A 17,370-nucleotide genomic window follows, 5' to 3' on the forward strand; every position below is an offset into this window, starting at 1 on the left:
TTAACCCTAGAGATGTTTTTCATCCCAGAGCTGTACCTCATATTAATTAGGGGAGATCTGGACAGACAACCATTTCAGATGGGGCAACAAGATCCAAATCTGCCTCTCAAGGAATGCAGACTTGAAGGTTATGTTCCTGGCACATAAGAATATGCTAAGTGAAAAAATATATATATTTTCTAAATGTATTTATCTATATAAATCTATATATATTTATCTATATATCTCTCTCAATATAAATCTCTATATCTATATCTATGTCTATAGATATAGGACCAGGTAAGGTGCTGGCTTCTTTAAATGTTCAAAAAGTTTCTAGTGGAGAAACCATGTCTTAAAACAATGATTCCACCTATTGAGAGGGATTAACTGAGTGAGCTAGGACTGTGCTGTCTGTCCCTTTGCAAGATGTCAATAAGACTTCTCTCCTTCCTATATTGAGTTGTGATGCGAAACGCATGAGCAAAGGCTGATGCTCTGAGCAGAGAAGGTACGTTGGAACATTTTCAAGCAGACTCTCATAGGCAGTAGAGGTTGACCAGAACAGGGAGTGTGTGAAGAGATAAGAGGCGGTGCTAAAGACTTAATTAACACCTAAGCTCTGAGAAACAGACAAAATACTCTGCCCAACAGGCTTGAACAGGATTTCCACAGTAGCAGGCTATGTTTTGGGGTGGGTTCATAGGTGACAGATTCAGAGTTTTTTTCAGCAAAAAAGAGAGGAAGGGGAAAGATAAGCAGAGATAAAAACACTCGTAGAGCCAAGAATCATTGATTTTTGGAATTAAAATGGACCACAGAAATAACTCAGTTTCTCATCTTCATTATTTAAATGATGAACCCGAAGCCCAAAGAGAAACATATTTCCCCTAAAGAAATCCCATCTTGCTTCCACCATGAAGAGGTACTTCTGTTCTCCAGGTGGAGGCAACCCAAGTCTATCAATGGGTTTTTGACAGGAACCCATATCTCCAGAGCTTGCTCTAGGCCCTAGTTTTCAATGAAATTATAGCAAGAGACCATTTATAAATGAATCCCTGTGTTTTTGCATTTCATGTGTCGGCCTGTCATGGTCACACCTATTCACACGGACTTAAGCTGTCTACATAATAATAATGCCAGTGGTAGGGATTTATAGGCGGTAGTTCAAGGAAAGATGTTCTGCTTTCGCATGTGAACACAATACTTCTGATGATGCACTATATGCAGAACATTCTATGTATCACTACACACGCTCTTTGGCCTTTGACCCAAACACACACACACACACACACACACACCACTTGAAGGTTCAAGCTACCTACTTGCCCTCCCATTTGCTCTAGTGTTTTGGAGCTTCTCCATCTTTTGTGGGCTCTCATGTCCCAGATAAATTTTATGGGCTCTGCCTTGCTCTGATTGTCCCTCATTTTTAGGTGAATCTGCTTGGAGAATAATGTTCTAGATAATGTTTACTTTGTTTTTCGGATCTTAACCCTTGATCAAATTTCCCATGGCCTCCAAATCTGGTCAGGAAGTGGAATACCCTTACCCTATCCCTGTCTGAATTTGATTTCGGTGGTTTCCCACCTCCTTCACCTTCTCTGGGTTCCTTCTCACTAGTAACTTTTCACTGTGAACAAGATAATATATTTAGGCCTGCAGTTTGTGCTCCCTTGCTCTGGTCTTGGCCCCCCTTGGACCTGTGTGGTTCCTGCCTTAACATTATAGCCACCACCTGGGAGAGAGTGTTAACACTATGTGTTTGAATTTCTGTAGTTCTTGCCATTGTAAGTCAGGGGTGGGAGCCAAAGCAGAAAGTATAACTCAAACAAACCAGAATTTTGAACAGAAGTATGACTTGTAGGTAATTCATGAGTTTATTAATTGTTTGTTTTTTCCTGCTCTGGGTGAGATATTAGCCCCCATTGAGTCTTTAACCATAATAAACGGACAGACAAGGTGACAGTAGAAACAGGTCCTTGATTAAAAATCTATGCCCTGCAAACCTGCAAATTAGATCATCAGAGTAGATGGGATAGTTTCTCAGCAAACATTCAATTGCCATAGACCACTCAGAAAATAAACAGCCATGGGTCTAAAGAATTCAGATAAGTAAAAAAATATATATATACGCTTTAAAATGAACTGGCATCAGTTATCCATTTAAAGCCTTAAAAAAACAGCATTCAATATCTGGTCCTGAAGAATGCCAAATGGCTAGCTGCAGTGCTTCTTTTTGCCCCTTCTCTCCTCCACCCCTCCGGAACTGAGCAAGGTTTTAGCACCTTGTTGACAGAGCCAAGAAGTAAATGATCGACACTAATGGGATTTTTAATCTTCAACCTAATTAACTTTGTTAAAATTAAGGCTTACTAGGAAGAATCAGCACAAAGAAATTAATTAAAGCAATGGAATTTTTGCTGGATTTAACAGCTGAGTACTGACTATAGCTATAATGCACACAGAGGCAGATATTTTAAATTCATTTCCATTTTTTCTCTTGTGTGCTTTCATGTTTCCATTTTCCAAAAGAGCCTCTTTTCCCCAAGCAGAGAGGGCCCATCTTTGCCATAGGTAGAGGTCATGCCATCCTACAGAGGAGACCTCCTTGTCTTTCAACACCATACACCCTAGACCTCGATGGATCTGGTCTGCCTGGAGCCTGGCAAGGTGTCTGACATATGGCAAGTGTTTGATACATGTTTGTTGAAACAATGAATGTGTGAATGAGTAAGTAATTATAACTCAAAAAAAAAAAATCAGCGGTAATAAGTGATGGCATTGATGTTCCAGCTTCTTTTCCTCACCTTGTGGTTATTATATGAAAAAAAAGCAAAGATAAACTGAACTGAGTGTTTCCTTCCTTGCATAAACTAAGCAAGTTGATGTACCGTAACATTGTGTAGTAAGTGGAAGAATCTCTCATAGTGGCCTTGCTCTGAGTAGACCCACTACCAATTAAAATCGATGTACGCCTGAAATGCTATTGGTGAAAAATAAAGCAATACCTTTGTTTTGGATCATAGAGGAATGGAATATTTTTGATGAGTCAGCTTTGTATAGCTGTAACTATTACAAAATGTTCAGGATAGCAGTACTTGTAAATTTTATCACAAATTTCCCTGACTTGATATCATTACACAATGATCATAATTTAAAGATATTTTTTATGACTGGAGGTCTTAACCATGAATAGCAGCTATTAGATGATGTTCTGTACAACAGTGATAGTTCTGGTCCTCTGAGTTTCATAGGGCTGCTTGTCTGTATTCTTTTTTTTTTTTTTTAAGATTTTATTTATTTATTTGAGAGAGGGAGAGAGAGAGAAAGAGTGAGCACAGGAGCAGGGGAAGGGGGAGGGACAGAGGGAGAAGCAGGCTCCCCACTGAACAGGGAGCCTGACGTGGGGCTTGATCCCAGGACCTGGAGATCATGACCTGAGCTTGAAGGCAGACGCTTAACAAACTGAGCCACCCAGGCGCCCCTTGTCTGTATTCTCTGTGATCCCTTTAAACTTGGCAGTTTGGGCCACTGTATCCCCATCTTCACCCCAAACTCTGGAACAAACATAGCTCTAAATAAGTAAGTAAGAACAGTAATGCACAAAGTCACAATAGCATTGTTTTTTGTTTATCACTTTCATTCTTTAGCCATTTAAAAAAAAATAAAGCATCTACATTATATCACCAACAACAGTGCCAGACACTAAACATATATACAATGAACAAAATACAGTCCCTCTTCTGGGAGATCTGAAGCCCAGACAGAAGGGTTACAAAAAAAGCCCAACAATGTAGTAGTTGCTATACAGAGGTGTCCACAGATGGGCCACAGGGCAGAGAGAAGACCACAGGGACCCGCCTAAGGTAGGAAGGGGGTGGAGGTAGAGTCACAGGGCACCGATGCCTTGGAGGCTAAGCAAAATTTTCACAGATGGTGTAGGGGATGAGATGGAATCAACACAAACCAAGCGTAGGGGCAGGGACTGGTTGGGGGCGGGTGGAGGGTGAAGTTTAGGGTAGCGAGGGCACTCTGGTGTCTGCAAACCAGCTAGAAAGATCTGGATCAGACTGGAAAGGTAAAGTCATTAAAGATTTTTCATTAGGGGTATGACGGATTATTTTAAAAATCCTTCTGGTACCACTGGGAAAAATAAGCAAGAGTCAAAAAAGACTTGAAAAACTAGGGAAACCCTGAAAACCCTCTACCGGGTCAGTTTAGCGAAACAGCACACGGGCAGCCAGAGACAGTGGGCAGACACGTGCTTTCGTTGTCCTCTGCCTCAGTCAGTTGGCGTTTGCCAACGCTCTCATCTGGTCAAAGCAATACTGTGCCCCATCTCTACCTGCAGACCTGGAAGAAATCTATACAACCATACTCTGACTTACCAATTTGCTACTCCCCAAGTGCTGACTATCAAAACCAAGGAAATAGGTTGTAAAGTGATGAAGCGGGGCCAGCAAATAAGCCAGGGAGGCAGGTGTACCAGGGACAGAATGTAGGTGGGGAGGCAAAGGGCGGAGGTGAGCACGGTAGGTCCAGGCAGACAAGTTTTGAAGTCTAGAATGTCAATTAAGTCAAGGAATTGTACCAGGGTAGAGTAATGACAGAGATTCATACTCAGGGACCAGTCAAGTGGTCCCACACAGATCAGGGTCTAGACAGACATCTGAGTGAGGGCCACCAAACAGTCCTAGGGTCTGCTTGAGGAGAACCCTGGGTTTAGGTTCAGGTAAGCCTTGGTGCACAGGTGGAGGCAGATAGTCAATTGCAATGGCGGACCAACGGCAGAATGGGGGGAGCGGTCCACTCAGGGCACGGGCAATACGGTGGTCACTCCACAGAGAATTGAAAAACAATGATGAAACTGTTAAAAGTAGGTCTGCTTTTTATTACAACCATGTGCCAACACTTCTAAACAATATTAGTGATAAAGTACTCCTTTTATTGGTCTAAGGTCTAAGCAATTGTTGCGCTTATGCAAACTAGTAATTTTCTCACATTTACTTTTATGAACATGGTATTCTGCAAGAAAGTTAAATTAGAAGAACTACCAGATATACAGCTGTCTCTCCTGACACACCCAGACACAGCTACATGCATTTATTTCAAGAGCACAGTTCTTAACTGTTTGAAAGTATATAAACTCACTTTGAATAGAACTCATGTTTCCTAACCTCAGTGGTTCCATATAGTCCTTTATTTAAATAGTAGAGTCTAAATAAATATGATAGCACAGTGATTGTAATGATGAAGAAAGAGAACCAGTCACAATTCTGTCATTCTATGTAACTCTCTGGAATTTTTTTTTAAAGATTTTATTTATTTGAGAGAGAGAGAGAGCGCGCACGTGCGTGTGTGTGCACAACCTGGGGGTGGGGGAGATAACCCAGGACACCAGGATCATGACCTGAGCTGAGCCAAAGGCAGATGCTTAAGCAACTAAGCTACCAGGTGTCCCACGCTCTGGAATTTTTATTTATGCTTAAAATCTTAAACAATGAAACAATGCAAACTGCAAGATGTAGTATTTTTGTTTGCGAAATGCAAATTTCAGTTCACACATAAAGTATTTTACTGATTTGAGTAACACCTATTTAATTAAATTTCTTTATTAATGTAAAAACTAAAATATTAAGAAAAGGCTTGTTAGTGATTCTTTATCATGAAATGATAATGTAATATAGAGAAAGAAGTGTTAAAAATCCCCTCTGGGTGTTAAACACACTAGATAAAACACTGGAACAAAGGTGGTTGAAATGACGAGTGTGAGGCAAGAAGTGAGAGAGCGTGGCAGGCACTTCCTGAGAGGACACACTTGAAATCTCCAGGCATAATCTCAGGGTCACCCACAGTATTACGTATGTGGGTCTTGACTAAGGGTGGATACATTTTTCCTGCAGAGATTTACTAAAAAGTGGCATTTTTATACAGCTCCAAGGCCGACCCTTAGAGGTCTATGAGATTTTGTATTCTTCTACTTCATGGGGTGATACCTCATACGGAGGATCTCTACTTTGACCAGAATCACTCCAAAAGAAAGGCTAAACTGGGAGCTCCTGGAGGGCAGGGACTCTATGTTTCATTTTCAATCCTCCAGGACAATCACCGTGTATGGAATAACTCAGGTGTTGTGAGTGTTGACAGAGTGAAAGAGCACTGAATAGATACCAAACAAAATGAAAGTCTTACAGTATAATTCATATCTTTCTTAAAATTTATCCAATTAGTCTATTGCTTGCTTTCAGTTTTATATGGATTCTTTTCTCAATCATTTATTAATAAATATGTACTGTTGCCTACTCTTCGGAGGCACTATTTTAAGCACTGGGAATATAACAATTGAATAAGCACAGTGATTAGTCTTGTGAGTAAAGTGCTTCTTGATCACCGAATAACATGATTTAACACCTTGTACAGGACACATCCATGGGCGCCTGACCATACTTGCTAAAGCAACCTTGCCAACCAGTTATTCAGGAAATAGGAATTAAATGGAATTCTCTTCTGAATCACACTGAGTGACCTGGGTTTTACACAGTGTGAGACTGTCCAATGCAAAAACTTCAAAGACCCTCTTCAGAGATTTATGGTTGAACTGAAATTTTGTCCTACTAATTACAAGGGACAGCCACATTGGATTTGGACTCAGGGCTTGTACTCTCTCATTAAATTTACCACCTGGCATGTAGTAGACCCTCAATAAATATTTATTAAATGAATTAATCATACAATACCCATAATGGCTCATTTGTGATATATTAATAATATATAAAATTCTTAGTAATTTATTACCTATTGCAACTTGATTTCTCTTACACTCTTAATTCAGTCTTAAATGGCCGTTCACTCCCGTTTTCTTTCACTACCTCACTGCATTAAAACACTGCTTTCTTCCCCCAGCTTGTGATTTAAATATGCTAGCAGAAATTCCTATTAATTCCATTCCAAGTATTTGCACAGAACTGATCCACCATAGCCGTCTGCTAATGATGCATCTGTCATTTTATTGACACCCCTAAACAGCTTTATTCTCTTTTCTAATTAAGAGACAAAACTGGTATTGTCAGCTGATGAACCGACATTTGGGGGCTTTTGTTCTAATGTAAAAGGCAGCACATTATGATGCTAAAACAAAAACTCAGGAATGTTAACAGAAAAGCCCACTAGACAAAATATATTTACATGTACGATTTGAATTAAGCTTGTTATAAGCCTAATGCGCATACAATATTTTGAGTTACAGGGAAAAAAAATATACACTCATGGCAAAATATATTCCAAACAAAAAGTGGCGCTTGCTACCCTAACTGGCCATTAAAATTCGGAACAAAGCAGTCTCGTGTGCTCTCCGGACAATCAAAAACCCTAAGAAAAAAAAAAATTAAACCTTTGAAAGCTGACCAAAATGATATGCTGGAACGTAAGCTGTCAGAGAGGTAATAATAATGTTTAAATAACATCTACCTAAGAACTAAAAGTTCTTACAGAAAAGCCATAGAAATGAGGTAAATAGCACATTTTTAAAGGCTAAAAAAGCAATGATTTCCTGACGATTATATTAGCGAATTGCCAGAGAAACGACAATTACATACAAGTACAGGACTAACAGCTCACCAGAACGTTCTTGAGCAACTGAGGAGGACAAGCCGTAAAACCTCTATCACCATCACATTAAAAATCTAATCTAAAATCATTGCATGTCAGAAAATTAAGGATTCATCAGAATATTCCCAAAGGTTATGTGCTGAAAGGAATGCATAAGAAGAAACCACACTCTGATTTCTTTACACAGAAAGGTATCGCAGGGTCTACATTTTCAATAAACTAAATATAAAATCTGGTCTGCCAAATGAGATCATTGTTACAAAGCAGTTAGCATCCATTTTGGCACGCAGAAAGTGTCTGATAATATTAGCTGCTCTTATTACTGGAGTTATTATTGTGGTGTCAGAATTAGCTCATTGCTTTTTCATGGTTCCTTCCCAAGGTTTAAAAGAACCCCAGAATGTCTTGTGGCTAAGCCATAAAATAATTTCAGCTAATTCTGTTTCTATCCTTCTTTCTATATATTTCTGCTCTGGTGTGGCACTCTAGTTCCAAGTTCTTGTCTTTTACGTCATTTCACCCTCCTTGCCTAAATGCTGAGGACCGAGGCTCTGACCTGCATGTCTTGCTTTTTAAAGCTCGTATCACCCCAGCTTTGTCTTCTGTATCATTCTCGGGACTCTGAGCTAAACCTCCCTCACGTGAAGCCCAGGGCTGACTCCTGCTTGCTGAGAAGCAGAGTTTGGGTACGTTGCTTATGAGCGATTATCATTTCATTAAGCCTGTTACCTGCATGCGCCAAGATTAGGAGTCCACCAGCTGCCTTGCCCCTAAGCCCCTAAGAGTCAGACCTTGGTCTTTCACCTGCAGGACCTTAAAAGGTCCCCAGGGTCACTAGTCTAGCTGGATTTATGGAGCATTTATTCTTTAACCCTAGAAAAGTCATCAAAGGAAAGAAGGTACCTTATCCTGATCAAAAACCTTCTGTGACAACAAAATCAACTTAGGAGCTACAAATCAAATGCCGACTCTATGTAGCGGTGGACGCCCGCAGATTCAGTAACCCCTCCTTCGCCATCCTCACGGGAGCCACCGTGTGCGAGATGACCCAGTCTTGGTTTCGGCTGCCTGGTCCAGGGTGAGCATCTCACCTATGCTAAGTCAAGATGAGCCTTTTTTTTTTTCTGGAATACTTTGGACGAGCCAACAAGTGGGTAAGAGTTATTCGGAGCAGAGCAAAACAATGTACACAGTCAGTATGTGGTTACACAACCACTGCTAGGGATTATTCTGTCCCCAGAGCAGTAAGGAGGAAAATACTGCTCTGAGGTAGAGAGTATATAGTGGCAACCCAGTGTGCAAATGTTTCAGAAGGGATCCTACCCATTTGCGAGGAGGGCTATATAGGTGTTTCTATCCCAAGAAATCAGAGCTCTTATAGAACTTAAGGAAACTGCTTTTGTTAAACAGTAATGCCGTATATATGCAAGATCACTGTGTGTGTGTGTCTCTATCTCTCTATTATCTATCTACCACCAGAGAGAGAGAGAGAAGTAGAGATTGTGGAACAGGTTTCTGAAAAGAAAGCATAATGGCAATTGGGCAGGCGACTCTTAAGAATGTATCTGGTTGCTTAGCTATGACAGTCCTTCTTTGTTCTGAGTTTCTAGGGGGTAGGAAAAGTATAGAGTTGATGATTCATAGACCTAGAAAATTTTCCTAATCTTTTTGTTGGAATTCAACTTCATTATGATAGCCAAACAAGAATGCCTCTTTCTCCACAATCATTCATTCAACAGCCAGCTTGAAAGATAAAGCGGTGGCCAAACCCAGCCTCCACTTTGACGGAGTTTATGGACTTCTTGCAGAAGTCAACAGAGGGGTATTTATGTCATCGCTACTTCACTGGCGGGCGACCATGGCTGAGGAGCAGGGGACAGTAAGTGCGAAAGGAAGATGTTGTGAATCCGTAAATACACACCGAACCTGTTGGCTTTGGCTTTGATCACCTCAGGCCTCTCTCTGAGCCCCACAAACTAAGCAAAAGCCCTTCCCTGAGATTTGTGTTATGTAAGTAGATGAAAACAACCTTTAAAATATTCCCCTGCTTTTGAAGATATTTTTGTTGCTATCAGTTAAATATGATTCATTAAAAAAAAAAAAGACATTTTGGGCAAAAGTCCAAATGCCAGTAGAGATAGCTCAAGTCCTTTTTAATAGAAATTGTCATGAGTTTTTCAACTTTTTTATTTTGCTTTCTGATTATTTTAAAGAGAAAAGAAAATTTACCCCCCTTGATTCATTCTTCCTTTCTTTTTTTTTCTTTTTCTTTTTGAGGTATAGTAAATTTTATCCTTTGTTAGGAAAACCAGCTCTTCATCTCCCAGCCATTCTGTGACTTTTTTCTTTTAAGCTTTTTCTGGCGTCACAACTTCATTTTTCTCTGCAATGTTGCACACGCTACTGTATTCTCTCTAACCAGTTCAGCCCAGCCTTCCTTTCAAATATACTCTTATTTTCCTGATATGTTCCTCATGGCTGTTCCCCACTGATAAGCTGGACTAGTCCCTCACCTTATCACAGAGCAAAGTGACAGTCTCTGCCCTACTCAGGTCTGCGATTGGAGGAGAAAAGCCCCAAAGTTTCTACTCTATTTAAATTAAAAATATGCAACCAAAATATATGTGTCCTGCAGCACTGAAGCATCGTTTCATTTCGAAAATAAAAATTTCGATGATTTATAAGAATTCATAATAAACCAACTCATGGGATCTTAGAAAATTAAAAACCAAATAAAGAAAGGCGGTAACAGCTGCTAGTTACACAAATTTCCAAAATTTTAGCCAGAAATATGATTCCAATGAAGCACATTACAGGGCAATAAAAAGACCCAGAGGATCCTGACCATTACATGTTTTCACTTTTGTTTCACTTTTAAAGTTGAAATTAAAATTTGAAGCAACATTGTTATATTATATTATATATATATTATATTATATTATAACATATATATATGTTATATATATTATATAATATATTATATATATTATATTATAACATTGTTATATTCGTGAGAAAGGAAGGTTTTCTTAAGCATCCTTCCGGTCCCATTTTGCATAAGGATCTCAAAACCCAATGTGCTTCTGCCATTTTAAGCTTTGTACTGCTACAACCAATATCACCCAGATCCACTCTACCTGTAAACGGGTTCATTCCAAAACTAACTCCCTTACTGACCCAGACATCACCCAAAATCCACCCCACCCTTCAAAAAAAATCCCAATTTTTTTCAGTGGAAATTATCTCAACTGTTTAAGAGAAAAGCAAAGTGCGTGGGTTACTCTGACCTTTAACATGATTTTTAAAATATTTGTAGACACAAATGATTAGACAGTAATATAGCAATGCAATCATTTCTAATAATATAGGAAAAGGAATTCTTACTCCTCCCTTTTGCACATTATTTTTTAGTGGAAAATGCCATCAGAATTGCAACACTACTGCACATTCTCTGGGTTTGTTTCCTTCTTCAGTCAGTTATTCGTTCCACAAACATCCACTGAGTATGTCTTTGGGTGCCATACACCATAACTGGTGTACTGGGGGAAGAAGCTGAGAAGACAGGGGTGCTCCTTCTTGGGAGCCAGCCTCCAAGATGGCCCCCAATGATCTCTACGTCCTGGTATTCACACCCTCCCACTGGACTGGATGGGTTTGTTGACATTGTGATATTCAGCAGAAGTGAAGTTATGTCACTTCCAAGATTAGGTTATAAAAGACTGTGGTTTCTCTCTTTTTCAGACCACTTTTCTGGGAAACAAGTTGCTGTGTTGCGAAGGCCTGCATGCAAAGGCCTTCAACCCCAGTGAAATACTGAGATGGCTTCAGCTCCGTTGATATTGTGACTGGCACCTCATGAGTGACCCTGAGCCACAACTAGCTACTGAAGCCACTCACAGATCCCCCAAATCTTGGAAACTGTGAGATAATAAATGTTTGTTGCTTTAAGCTGCTAAAGTTGGGGTCACAGGGTAACTTATTACACAGCAATAAGTAACTAATATGCATTTAGAATAGACAAACCATCCAGTATGTAAGTGTGGTGGAATGAGGTGCAGCCAAAATAGAAGCATAGACTAAGCAAACTATTAAATCATTGTGATGGTTAATTTTATGTGCCAACTTGGCTGGGCTAAGGTACCCAGTTGCTTGGCCAAACACTAATCTAGATTGGTGTAAAGGTATTTGTGGATGTGATTAACATTTCATAAATTAATTTTAAGTAAAGCAGATTACCCACCATAATGTGGGTGGGCCTCATCTAATCACGTGAAGGAGTTTAATATTAAAAACAGGTTTCCTGGGGCTCCTGGGTGGCTCAGTCGTTAAGCGTCTGCCTTCGGCTCAGGTCATGATCCCAGGGTCCTGGGTTCCTGAGGGAGAAACAATTCTGCCTCAAGACTGCAACATAGAAACCCTATCTGAGTTTCCTGCTTATTGGCCTGTGGTATGGATTTTGGACTCAAGATTGCAACATTAACTTTTACAACCCTGTAAATTTCAGACTTGCCAGCCCCTCAATTGCATGAGCCAATTCCTTAAAATCTCTCTCTCTCAGATATATATATATGTGTGTGTGTGTATGTGGATGTCTATGTGTATATATATATACACACACATATATATGGTTCTGTATCTCTGGAGAACCCTGAATAATATGGGTACTAAGAGGAAAGCCCAGGAAAGTCCTTATTGGAGTATTCCACCGAACATACCACCTAAACTGTGCATTTAAGGATGGGTAAACTTCCATTAGGGGATAAAGGGGAAGAAATGATGGGCCAAATAGATGGGATGGCAGAAGTAGCTCAATACTGCCAGATTAATAGACTAGAGTTGTCTGGGATTGGGGATGGTGGATTGTGGAAGATGTAGCTAGAGAAGAGGTGGGATGAGCCTGGTTGTGAAGCATTTGTAATGCAAGACAAAGCAAACATTTTTTAAAGTAGGGAGCTAACCAAAAGGCATCAACCATTTTTAATGGCAGCAACACTGATTAGCAGAGTTGCGCATTTCTGGTTTCTGGGTAATATTTCCTCCATTACTTATTTCAACCATAGAGAGCCCAGGCGGGCTTATGCCTCACTAACCTCTCTGGAAACACTCTTTATGCTACTTCTTCATTGAGGCCTACTTCACTGGCTGCTGCTTCTCAGTCTCCTTTCCTGTGTCCCCTTCTCTCGGGTATCCCTAAACACTGGAGCCCCTCAGAGCTTGGTTTTCAAACCTCTGCTCTTCTCTCCAAATGCTCTAGCTTGGTGTCTGGGCCAGTTCCTTGGGTCTCACCCAATACCACTGACATTCTGAAAACACCTCAGTTTGAACCTCCAGGTGGACCTCTTCCTTGAATGCCAGACTCCTAATCCTAGTGCTGATTCAACATCTCCACTAAGAGATCTAATACCATCTTAAATTTGACCTATTCAAAATCAGCTCTTAATTTTCCTATGAAGAATGCTCTTCTTCAGTGTTCCACTGAACATTTGTTCTCAACAAATGGCAGGCCCATGTACCCCAGTAGCTCACACCCAGGAAATTTGGATTTAATCTTGGTTCTTTCTTTTTCTCATAATCCTCACATAACATCAGCAAATCATTTGGTCCTACCTTCAAAATATTTTCTAAATCCAAGTAGCCTTCCATCCTAGTCTAGACCAGCATCATCCCTTCCCTGCACAATTGCAACAGCCTGTCCCTGATCTAATGCTTGCCCCACAACAGCCTATACTCCAGATATCAATTCTAGCAATCATTTAAAAACACCTTCCTTTCTGTTCCTGGATCTTGACAATGAAGCTCTGATCTCAGTGCCTCTATACCTATAGTTTCTTCAGTCTGGAATGCTGTTCTCCTTCTAGACATCATTATGGCTCACTTCATTCCCCTGGCTGTTCAAATGTCACTTACTCAGAAAAGCGTCCCCTGACTCTTTACCTAACTACTCCTCCTACCACCCCATCACTCTCTCTTCCCCTTACCTTGTGTTACGTTTTAAAAAAATACCACCTCATAGATAATAGGTCTCTCTGGTTATAGGATATGATCTATCTTGTGGACTGGAAGAGAAACTCCTTAAGGGCAGCAGCTCTGTTCAGTTTCTTCACTGGTGCTTCCCCAGTGCTTAGGATGTGGCTGGCAGAGGGTAGGTATTCAACAAATATTTGTTAAATAAGTGCATGATTGGGCTATATACTACTCATCCCACATACTGCACATGAGTGAGACCATGTAGCATAAGAGGGACAGCAGAGCATGGATCCAGAGCCACATTGCCTTACTAGCTGTGTAATGTTGAGCAAGTTACTTGATCTCTTTTTACCTCAGTCTCTTCATCTGTAGAATGGGGATGATAATAATATCTACTATTGGTTGTAATGAGGATTAAATGAATTGATATTTTTAACATGCTTACAACAATGCCTAATATAACACTAAACATGGTATACAGACTTGTTAATAATTAAATAAATTAATAGGTTCTCTAAGCAGCAGACATAATGCTAAGATATAATTTATTATAGAAATCAGACATAATAAAGAGATTTACTTTTAAAATATGTAGGGGCACCTGGGTGGCTCAGTCATTAAGCATCTGCCTTCGGCTCAGGTCTGATCCCAGGGTCCTGGGATCCAGCCCCACATTGGGCTCTCTGCTCAGCAGGGAGTCTGCTTCTCCCTCTCCTTCTGCCCCTGCTCATGTGTTCTTTCTCTTGCTCACTCTGTCTCTCAAATAAATAAATAAAATCTTAAAAATTAAAAAAATATGTAAACTCAGGCACCTGGCTGGCTCAGTAGGAAGAGCATGCAACTTTTGATTTTGGGGTTATGGGTTCAAGCCCCACGATGGGTATAGAGATTGCTTACAAATAAAATCTTAAAAAAATAAAAATAAAAAAATAAAAATATGTAAACTCATAATTAGCACTCAAAAATTTCTTCCGAGTTCAGAGATGATTTCACTCAAAAGTACATATGAATGCCTTCTGCCCCAGCAATTGTCAGCAGGTACATAGAAGGTGATCAATAAATGTTTGATGATGAAGAGAATGAAAGTTCGCCTTAATTTTTGTTTCCTGAATAATTCAGAAATGCATAATAATACTAAACAAAATTACTCCTCCACATTTTTCCATCTCTGATGATATACAAACGACCAATCAGTGCATGAAAAGATGCTTGATATCCCTGGCAATAGAGAAAAGTCAAAACCAGTGAGATGCCACTTCACATACACTTCGATGGCTGTAAAATGGTCCAGCCACTGTGAGAAACAGTCCTCATAAAGTTAAATACAGAGGGACGCCTGGGTGGCTCAGTCGGTTAAGCGTCTGCCTTCGGCTCAGGTCATGATCCCAGGGTCTTGGGATCGAGTCCCGCATTGGGCTCCCTGCTCTGCGGGGAGCCTGCTTCTCCCTCTGCCTCTGTCTCTCTCTCTGTCTCTCATGAATAAATAAAAAAAAATAAAATCTTTAAAAAAAAAAAGTTAAACACAGAACTGTCATACGGACCAGCAATTCCACTCCTAGGTATATACAGAAGAAAAAGGAAAACGTACACCCATTCAAAAACTTGTACACAAATGTTCATATCAGCATTATTCTTAATCACCAAAAAGTGGACAAAATCCAAATATCCATTCGCATAAATAAATGTGGTAGATGGCTACAGGACAGAATACTATTCAGCCATAAAAAGGAATGAAGTACAGAACCCGCTACAACATGGATGGACCTTGAAAACGTTATGCTCAGTGAAAGAGGCCAGACACGAAAGGTCACATAATCTATGATTCAATTGATATGAAATGTTCAGAACAGGAAAGCCCATGGAGATAGAAAGTAGGTTACTGATTACCTAGGGATGAGGAGGGGGAGAAATGGGTAATGACTGCTAATGGGGTATTTTTGGGGGGTAACGAAAATGTTCCAGAATTAGACAGTGGTGATGGTTGTACAACCTTGTTGATATACTAAAAGATGATTAATTGTACACATTTTTTGTGAAGATTTTATTTATTTATTTGACAGAGAGAGACAGTGAGAGAGGGAACACAAGCAGGGGGAGTGGGAGAGGGAGAAGCAGGCTTCCCGCAGAGCAGGGAGCCTGATACGGGGCTCGATCCCAGGACGCTGGGATCATGACCTGAGCCGAAGGCAGCTGCTTAACGGACTGAGCCACCCAGGCGCCCCAATTGTACACTTTTATAAGGCGAATTTTACAGTGTGTGAATTATATCTCAGTTAAGAAAATAAATAAATGCAAAAAACCCCCCAAACTCAGTAACATCTAAAAGTATATGGTATACAACAGATACTCAAGAATGTGAATTAAAAAAGAAAAAAGAGAAGAAAAGAAAGAAATGTAAACCCCTTTAAAAAATTACTCCTTGGATAATTCAGTTTCTCTAAGCATTTACTCTGTATAGCTGGGAAAATAACTCCACCAGCTTTGAACATTGTGAAAGGAGTAATAAATAATAAAAGCCTCACTCATTCATTATAGGTCCTTTCTCTAGATAAAATATTTCTCGCACTCCAGTGGATTTACCTCAGGTTATCTGCAAGACTCTGCAGTATGAGGCATTCGGCTTAACAGTTGCTTCGGGGCGCTGGGAAGGGAGACAGGACACGCTGTTGCAGGAGCGCAGGTAACACCGTGCCAGTCACATTTGCCTCCCCAGCCATCTCCCGGGTGTGCAGAGTTCTCTCATCCCATATCACAGTCCCGACAAATTACATTTAGGACCAAACAGTAATACTCAGCCACTGTTCCCTATGCTGTCTGCTCCTGTCGTCAGCATAAAGCCCAGTTCCTGACTCAGTGAGAGCCACAGGTGCTAATACGGAGGTCTGCACATGCAACCCCAAGTTCAAGCGGGACCATGGTGCCCGTGACACTGGCATCTCCTCCGTCCCTGTCGCCTCCCCCAGCAAAGCTTTGGAGACCGGCGGGCTGGCTACAGTGAATACGTAAAAGGCATCTAAAACACTTTCTGTGAAGCTTTCCCATTTCCTAGGCCCCTTCTTCCTTCTTTCTTCCCTCCCTCACCTGTTAAAAATTCACCTCTGAATTTAGCAAGAACTATTTAATACATACGGACCATGGGCTAGACACTGAAGGGAAACCGTAGAGGATACACTGAATGAGAAAAGGATACACTGAATGAAAGAAAGACATACCTATGCGGAGCTTACACTTCACTTTGAAAGGCACCTCTCCCAGTAAACTTCCATGAGTTTGATTTTCACGGAAGTGCAAGCTTCAGGTCTTCTGTGTTTCTAGACGTTGGGAGTTAAAACATTTTTTGATTTAAAAATAAATTCTTGAGATGTTTGTCATTAAGTTGAAACAGCCTTTCATTTCTTTCCTAGTGTTTAACTGGTTCTATAAAATAGCTATCTACTCTTTTTAACTGTTAAAAATGTTCTTATTTACTTCAAAATATAATGCATTCTTTCTGAGATAGTCTTTAAAATACATATGAACATCAAACTTTAAAATAGAAGTTATATTTACAATGTCCTACTGAAGCTCGATATTTAAATAATGAAGTAAAAACTTAATATAAATTCAAAACACTCATAGCTGAATGGTAAATTCTATGTTATATCTAGGATTTCCTTAAAAAGGAGAAGGGGTATATTAATAACAACTGAATTTTCTCACAATGCACCCACACACATAGCCACTAGTTTATTGGCAGAAACCAGGAGGACCTATCTTATATGCCGACACCTACAGACACGTATCTAGAGATATTATTATTCCCCAAATCATGAA

The 17,370-nt window shown here is 40.1% G+C and overlaps 1 protein-coding gene across 3 annotated transcripts in view; it reads right to left on the reverse strand.

Annotated features, from left to right (window-relative positions):
- Positions 1–17,370, reverse strand: part of LOC118014870 (cytochrome P450 7B1) — a 179,740-nt gene that overhangs the window by 67,043 nt on the left and 95,327 nt on the right. Inside the window, exon 2 of one of the 3 annotated variants that reach the window (XM_035011242.1) lies at positions 16,770–16,868. The exons of the other annotated variants lie outside the window; for them this stretch is intronic. The gene's annotated coding sequence lies outside the window, so the exon portion shown is untranslated. The remainder of the gene's footprint in view (positions 1–16,769; positions 16,869–17,370) is intronic. 3 annotated transcript variants of the gene reach the window in all.

Source organism: Mirounga leonina, unplaced genomic scaffold, assembly GCF_011800145.1.
Source record: "Mirounga leonina isolate KUSES-001 unplaced genomic scaffold, KU_Mleo_1.0 Mir_165, whole genome shotgun sequence".
NCBI lineage: Eukaryota > Metazoa > Chordata > Mammalia > Carnivora > Phocidae > Mirounga > Mirounga leonina.